This window comes from Petaurus breviceps, unplaced genomic scaffold, assembly GCF_028583685.1.
Source record: "Petaurus breviceps papuanus isolate PSGF00001 unplaced genomic scaffold, PetGlider_PUasm1.0 37, whole genome shotgun sequence".
In the NCBI taxonomy this organism is placed as follows: Eukaryota; Metazoa; Chordata; class Mammalia; order Diprotodontia; family Petauridae; genus Petaurus; species Petaurus breviceps.
In genome coordinates this window covers 68,867,337-68,876,059 of record NW_027186296.1, presented here as the reverse complement: position 1 = coordinate 68,876,059, position 8,723 = coordinate 68,867,337, and positions in this window count along the sequence as shown.

Sequence of the window (8,723 nt, the reverse complement as noted above, 5' to 3'; positions counted from 1 at the left end):
GAAGGAAGGAAGGAAGGAAGGAAGGAAGGAAGGAAGGAAGGAAGGAAAGAAATACTCTGTTTGAGGAAAATACAGCCATGAAGGTTCATTTTGCTGGTAATGGTTACGTTGTATGATTATGATGTTCCTCTGTTTTTGCCTTCTGACAAGCAGAAAAGGTAGTCACAGAGAAGCCAGAGGGAATAACAAAGCTGTTTATTTAGATCTATCAGACCAACTGGTTCTACCTAGCTGGAGAGGACTCAGAACAACAGCTTTTAGTTTCATTTATCATTTTAAGATTATTTTAGTTTTTGAATTTCTGGAAAGATTTTAGGTGTGGTCGGTCATGTTTGACCAATCTGGCTAGTTAAAGATGTGGAAACTCATCACCACTAGGGGATGGATTCATTGTCCACAGAAACCAATAAAAATGCAGAATGGTTCTCCTGTAGGAACTTTCCCTGCTTCTGCAGTGAGTAGCACAAATGAGTGGTGGGCAGAAAAGAGAGGCATAAAATCGCTATTTTGAGTCCATTTATACATATTCATTTAACTGTTGGTATTTTAACATGAGACAGCATGGCATGATGGATAGAAAGTTGACTTTGGCAGGAAGACCTCAGTTCAGATCCCACATCTAACACATTGGCTGTGAGACTTTAGGCAAGCCTCTCAATACTCAGTATAGACAAATCTCTAAGACCATGAGGTTTTTTTGGTGTTTTGCTTTTCCAAGGGTGGAAGGCAGGGCAATTGGGGTTAAGTGATGTCCCCAAAGTCACATGGCTAGTAAGTGTTAAGTGTCTAAGGCTGGATTTAAATTCAGGTCCTCCTGACTCCAGGGCGGGTGCTCTATTCACTGTACCATCTAGCCTCCCCTCTAAGACCATAAGTTTCACAGAAGATGCCAACCTGCATTGCTAGAGAGTTTCCTCACTTAGAAGTAAAATACCAATATAATCACATGTTCAGTCTCTAAAATGACATCTTTATTCAATGAGAGATAACTTGATATACTACTAAGGGAAATGAACCATGTTGGCAGACATTCTCCCTATGAATCAAACTAGAAGACATAAAGAGTTTGCAAATAAATGGCAGTTATGGATCTTAGGTTCTTTTTTGGAGAAGTGAAAGAGGAGTTTGCTCTTTTGTTTTCATAATGCATCCAAACAAAAAATATCATTTCATTGGCTACTTGGGCCCATGTGTTCTATTGTTAACAGGACCAAAAATATCACCATAAAGAAAACTGTAGGTTATTTGCTGGTATTGGTCAGAAAGGACAGGAATATAGAGAAATTCTACATAGTACTTGTTAAAAGCCTTTAGACTGAAGCCAACAAATAATTTGATACTTGGTGAACAAAAGAAGTATAAAATAGAGAGATATGCAAGCCATAGAGACTGCACATGTGATTATATTGATATTTTACTTCTAAGTAAGGAAACTCTCTAGCAATACAGGTTGGTATCTTCTGTGCAACTTATGGTCTTAGGGGGTGGCTAGGTGGTGCAGTGAATAGAACACCCACCCTGGAGTCAGGAGGACATGAGTTAAATCCGGCCTCAGACACTTAACACTTACTAGCCATGTGACTTTGGGGACATCACTTAACCCCAATTGCTCTGCCTTCCACCCTCCAAAAAGCAAAAAAAAAAAACTTATGGACTTAGAGATTTGTCTGTACCAAGTCCAAATGAAATAGGGATTCCTTATCATTTGTTAAGTTCTGCAGATGCTCTCGTTTCCAAGAGATTTTATGTTTATTCCTATCAAGTCTCAGAACATTGGGAAGCTGTGGAATCTCTTTAATGAAAACCATATTCAAAAGAGATCAGCCTAATAATCCACAAAGGAAAAATAGTAAATAATGATTGTATATTGTTCAAACTATAATATGTAATTGGATGTGTGTCCTGTTGAGTTAATTCACCAGTCTACACATGTCTTTGACAGAGAGATAAATGAGGAACTATATCCTGTTTTAAATAGGGAGGATAGTTGATTGGATTTCACTTGGGAAAATATATAGGATTGTCAATGATTCCAATGTATTTCCTGATACAAAAAAAATCTTTTGAAAACTAATATTATCCCTCTGATATTATATGACTGTGACTCATGGAATAACTTGATTCTTGAAGAGTAGCCTGAAGGGCAATGGACAGAAAAACATGGTAGGTTTACCTACAGCATGTTAACAATGATAATTTGAAAACAAGAAGTAGCTTTAAGGTCTTTGTTCAGAAAATGTATGATAGAAAAATGAGCAGGCTGGTTATGTAGTGAAAGAAAGAGATGCCAGATGAACAGTACAGGTGGATAGATGCACTGGTACCCATGAAACGTGGAATATGGCTGAGGAAGGCCTTCATCATGTTAGGCAGATACTCTTTGGAGGATTCATGGTAGTTGATGAATAATCACACAGGATCAAAATAGTTTAAGACCTGCATGACTTGTGGGAGTACCTGTATAAATGAAGTGACAAATCAATGAAAGCACAGAAGTATAAGCCTGGCAAGGCCATACATAGCATTCTGGCTGAGGTGCAGAAAAGCCTTGCACAGCTCCAAAGATGACAAAATGCCAATGCCATATTCTTGGTGCTAACCTCAGTTGATAGCTCAGAACTATCTTGGGAAAGGAATGACTTTGAAATAATAAAGACACATAGGTGAAGAAAAGTCCCTTCAAATGAATAGAAAGAAACATTCTACTCTCTGTCTTGTAGGAGAAAACCAATGTTACATTAAGCAGTGGTTTTTATTCAGTTATCTCTCCCTCATGAATTCTGCCTCAGTTTTTTTCTCCCTTTGTAGTTTGACCTTTAGAACTATCTACTCAAGGGTTTTAAAAATGTGTATGTGTGTGCATGTGTACCATGAGCACCTTTGGCAGTTTAGTGAAACCTCTGGACCTCTTCTTGGAATGGTTTTTAAATGCATAAAATCCCATAGGATTATGTAAGTGGAATGAAGAGCTCCTCGAAAAGCATCCATTAAGGATGGCAACCAGGCCATCAGCCATCTCTTCACTTCACACTGGACTGTGCTCCTTTGAACTTCTCCCTCATACCCCTGCATTTCCATCTACCCTTCTTTTCACTTTCCTTTTATGTATTGTCTTCCTTCATTAGAGGTAAGCTCTTTGAGGGCAGAGACTGTCTTTCTTATATCCTCATCGCTCAGCACATTGCCTGGCACAAAGTAGGTACTTAGTAAATTTAAACTGGCTCACAAAGGAAACCAATTATCTTTTTTTCTTTTAAAGCAATCGGGGTTAAGCAACTTGCTCAAGGTTACACAGCTAGTTATTTCTGGGTGTGGTGCTAAGTATCTGAGCCCGGATTTGATCCCCAGGTCATCCCGACACTGGAGCTGGTGCTCTTACTCGCTGTGCTACCTGGCCGCCCCTAGAAACCAATTATCTTGAAATACAATTAGCAGAATTTTTAAAATTCATGGACCTCTGGTTAAGAACCCTGATTTCTTTAATGTTTATACTTCGTTGTTGAAATAAGTAACTAGATTGTTGTAAATGAAAATGTAATTGAGTGGAAAAGCAAGCTTATTAAAACCACATAAATAATCAGCATTTCTGTATATTATGAATAAAACCAAGCAGAAAGAGATTAAAAGCAAAAGTGAATTTAAAATAACCACAAAACATATAAAAACTTGGGAGTCTACCTATCAAGATACACATCGGAATTGTAAGAATTCAACTACAAAGCACTGTTTATAGAGATAAAGACAGATCTAGGTAGTTGGAAAAATAATAACTGCTCACGGGGAAAGATAAGCCAAAATCATAAAAAATGATAATACTGCTTAAACTAATTTACTTATTTAGTGTCAAACTACCAAAGGATACTTTGTAAAACTAGAAAAAATGTTTAAAAAATTGAAATGGAAGAACAAAATGTTAAGAACAGCAAGTGGAATAATGAAAAAAAGAGGGTAGGAAAGGGGCCTAAAAGTACCAGATCTCAAACTATACTACAAAACAGTAATGATCAAAATAATTTGATAGTAGATAAAAAATAAAAAGGTAGACCAATGGGACAGATTAGGCATGCAACATACAGAATCAAACAAACCTAGCAACCTAGTGTTCAATAAGCCCAGGGACCTTAGCTGCTGGGGTAATGACTCATTATTTGACAAAAAAAAAAAAAAAACTTTTGGGAATACTGGACAGTAGTCTAGCAGAAGTTAGGTGTAAACTAATACTTTACACCCTATGCTGAAATAAACTCCAGAGAAACCATGAACCAGATATAAAAGATAATAACATAAATAAAGCAGAGGAGCAAAGAAGAAATTACCTTTCAGATTTAAGGATAAAGAGTTCATGACTAAGCAAAGGACACAGAGGATCATTGAGATGAAATTGATAATACTGATTACATATAATTAAAAAGTTTTTGTAAGAACAAATCCAATCCATTGAATTTAAGTTTTAAGGAAAAGAGTTAACTGAGGGGAAAAAATTCTTTGCTGCAAGTTTCTCTCATAAAGGTTTCATTTGCAATTTTTGTAAGGAACTGGTTCAAATTAACAAGAATAAATGTTATTCCTCAATTGATAAATTGTCAAAGGATATGAACAAGCAGTTCTTAAGGGAAGAAATCCAAGCAATCTGTAGCCAAAAAAAAAATACTCCAGATCACTAATAATTAGAAAAATGAAAATTTAAGTAACTCTGAGGTTCTTCCTCATACCTATCAGATTGGTAAAGCTGACAAAAATAGGAAAATTACAAATGTTGTAGACACTTCAGGAAAGCAGGTACTTGATATGCTTTTGGCAGAACTGTAAATTGGTACAGCCATTCTGGAAAGCAGTTTGGAACTATGTTCAAAAAGTTGCTAAACTGTGCGTGCCCTTTAACCCAGGGATATTAGGCCTATACACCAAAGAGACAAAGAAATGGGAGAAGGTCCTATTTGTTCCAAAATATTTATAGCAATTCTTTTTGTAGTAAAAAAAATATTCTGGAAACTAAGGTGGTGTCTATTAATTGGGGGACAGCTAAAAATGTTGTGTATATGAATGTGATGGAATGCCATTGAGCATAGAATTGAGAAATGAAGATGGTTTCAAGAGAAACCTAAGAAGATTTGTATGAATTCATGCCAGGTGAAGTCAGCAGAACCAGAAGAGTAATTTATAATACAATATAAACATTCTGGAAGACTTAAGAACTATGAAAAACACAATAACCACAATTCCAGAGTACAGGTGATGAATGCTAGCCACTGCATGAAAGAGAGGTGATGGACTGTTAGCTCATGCAGAATTAGACGTACAGTTTTGGCTATGGTCAACATCGGTATTTGATTTGATTGACTATATTGTTACAAGAGTTTGTGTTTCTTTTTTTTTTCCAGTGAAGGTGGAAGGAGGGGGAAAAGTGGAAAGGAAAAACAATGTTTAATAATTGTAAAAAAAAATAAACAATAATTTGAAAAAAGAAAAAGACAATCAAGGTTGTTATCTTTCTATGTTTATATAATGCCTGACTCTTTAGGCCCAAGACAGGATCAGTGTGGTAGAAAGAACACTGAATTTGGAATCGGAGAACCTGGATCCCAATCCAAATGACTTTAGGCAAGCCACTTAACTTTTCTGGATCTCAGTGTCCTCACATGAGGGAATTGAACTTGATGATCTCTAAAGTTCTTTCTCCAGGTCTAAATCCTATTATCCTAAGGTTCTACAAACAAATTCTGGTACTCCTGTCTCTCCACTGGCCAATTGATCTGCTTGTTTTTGCTCCTCCTCCTAGGAACAACTTGACCTCTGGCTTACCTTTGTTTATCCTTTGACCAAATTTGAAATGTGCTTTGTCTCTGTGTCTCAGCTTCTGGCCACTGGTCATACCCTGGCATGGGACAAGTCAGATAGAGCCAGGTATGGATCACTTATTTCTCAGTTATCCTAAGGCTTGATACATGACAGTGAAGCTTAGCTGAGGTTTTATTCATGAATATGTCTAAATTGAACTGGATTTTGCCTACTTGGTGGGGACCTAGAAATGCTGGTTCTCTAGAAGGGAAGGCCATTAATATGGTGCCCGAGCAAATGAATGTACCAGTTGTTTTGATTCAATGCTCAATTTGCCTGTGCCTTGTAAACTCATGCTGTGGATATGCAGTAAATGCTAAATCAATCCACCAAATGCAGAAGTGCATTTTCATCCTTCTCTGATTTCTAGCCCTAACATAGCTGAAACACTAGAGTGGTAGTTACTCCACAGTGATGTAACTATAGTTGTAAATTTTTTCTGTTCTTTAATTCTAGACATGGTAAGAAAAACAAATGGAAGCAGTTCTCTCCTCCCATTAAATTAGTTATTCTAGGCTATCATCCTGAAGTTATGCATTATCATTAGACACTGAGTTAACAAGATAGTGGAATCTTCTTACTTAAAGATCTTTCAATGTGGGATACCCAGCAATTGCTGTATATCATAGGATTATAGGCTTAGGACTGGAAGGGACCTCAGAGGTTGTTAATTCCAACTTTCTTGTTGATGAAGGAACAGAGCCCCTGGGTGGTTAAATGACTTGCCCGAAGTGACACAAGCAGACCTGGTGGAATTAGGATTCAAACCCACATCCTCTGATTCCAGACTTGCTCTCTTTTCATTTATGGGGCTTGAGACTGGGAAGAAGAGCCACATGCTTCAGAAGGGGGAGGGGAGGGGCAGGGAAAGGGAAGGGAAGAAGGGAACAAGCATCTATTAGGGGCCTACTATCTACCAGGAACTATGTTACCTGCTTTACAAATACTAACTCATTTGATCCTCATAACAACCCTATGAAATGGGTGTTTATTACTATTCCCGTTTTACAGTTGAGGATACTAAGGTTGAATTAAAGAAGTTGACCAGGGTCACCCAACTGGTAAGTTGTAAGCAGCTGCTACCTTTCCTAACCTAAGGGCCAGCCTTATCCAATCTCAGGAGGGATTGATGAGACCAGAGGCGAGAGAGAGAAACAATTTATAGTTTATTTTAAGAAGGGGGGGGCACAGGCAGTGTTCTGGGAGGAAGAAGGCTGGCTCCTTATATAGAGCATGATTCAGGCATGAATTCCTCATGCCTGGGGAAGGTGAACCAATGTGGGGTGGGAGGGGGTGCCAAACCAGCCATGTCAGCTGCAGCTCATCAAGTGAGCGGTCTTGTGAGATATGTCCTTGTCAGCTGGCAACTGGACTGTGCCCCTCAGCACCTCCTCATCTCCCATGGGCACAGAGTGACCTCTGAACCAAGAGGCCCCAAGGCAGTTCCTTCTTTCCTGTGAGACAAGAGGCACTTGGAACTCACACTGTCCCTTCCAGTAAGTGTCTAAAACCGGATTTGAACTCAGGCCATTCTGATTCTAGTCCCAGTGTTTTTATCCACTGTACCACTTAACTTACTGGAAGAAAAAAATCAAACCAACTAGCTAAATAACAAATTAACTAGACTATAAGGAAACCATAGAAGCAGATTGCTGTGCTGAACAAGTAAAGCGAACTGCCCGTGAATTCTAGAAACTATATGGTCATCCCAGGAAGATGCCATCTCTGTGAAGATGCCGCCTGGCAACTCTTTCTACAGGTGCTACTATTCCTGCTTTCAAAGCAAACACATTTACTGAAAATCCAGAAGAGAGAGTTCTGGACACCAAAATCCTTGGCACTATCAAATGACTCAAAATCAGAAATAGATGTGGTTTTATCAGTGGAAATGACAACAAAGAATTTCCTTTCCTCTCATTCTCTTTTTAACCCCTCTATAGCCTGGCTTCTGACCTCATCATTCAACCAAAACTTCTCTCTCCAAAGTTGCTAATAATCTCTTAATTTCCAGATCCCATGGTCTTTTCTTTTTGGGGGTATGGGGAAGTGACTTGCCCAGATTCACATAGCTAATAAGTGTGTGTGAGGCCAGATTTGAACTTAGGTCCTCCTGACTCCAGGGCCAGTGCTCTAGCCACTGAGCTGCTTAGCTACCCCTCCAAGGTCTTTTCTCAATGCTTGTTCTCCTTGACCTCTCTGCAGCCTTTGACATAGTTGTTCACTCTCTTCTTTATATTTTTGTCTCTCTAGTTTTCCGTGACTATTCTAGCCTGGTTCTCCTCCTGCCTACCTGATAGCTCCTTCTCAGTTTTCCTTACTGGATCTTTGCTCACCACAGCGGTCCCCTAGGACCTGAACCCTCTTTGTCCCAGACCCTCTTCTCTTCTCCCTGTCACTTCACTTGATGATCTCATCAGCTCCCATAGAACACAACCTCTATGCTAACAATTCTCAGATCTACTTATCCAGCCCTAATCTCTCAGTTGACTTTCATTATCAAATCTCCCTCTGCCTAAGACATCTCAAACTAGATGTCTCATAGTCACCTTAAACTCAACACTTTAAAAAATGAACTCATCTTTCCCCCCAAACCCTCCCCTTTTCCAAATTTCCCTTTTACTGTTGAGAGTACTACTGTCCTCCCAGTCACTCAGGCTTGCAACCTAGGTAGAATTCTCAGCTTCCCTCTCTCTCTCATCACACATATTCAGTCTGCTGCCAAATTCTGCCAATATTTACCTCTGTAATGTCCCTCATATATGCCTCCTTCTCTCCTCTGACACTGGTACCATCCTGGTGTAGGCCTTTAGCACCTCACAGACCCCAGATGGGGTAGCTGAACAATAATATAAGTCTAATAAAATATATAAATATAAATTTATAAA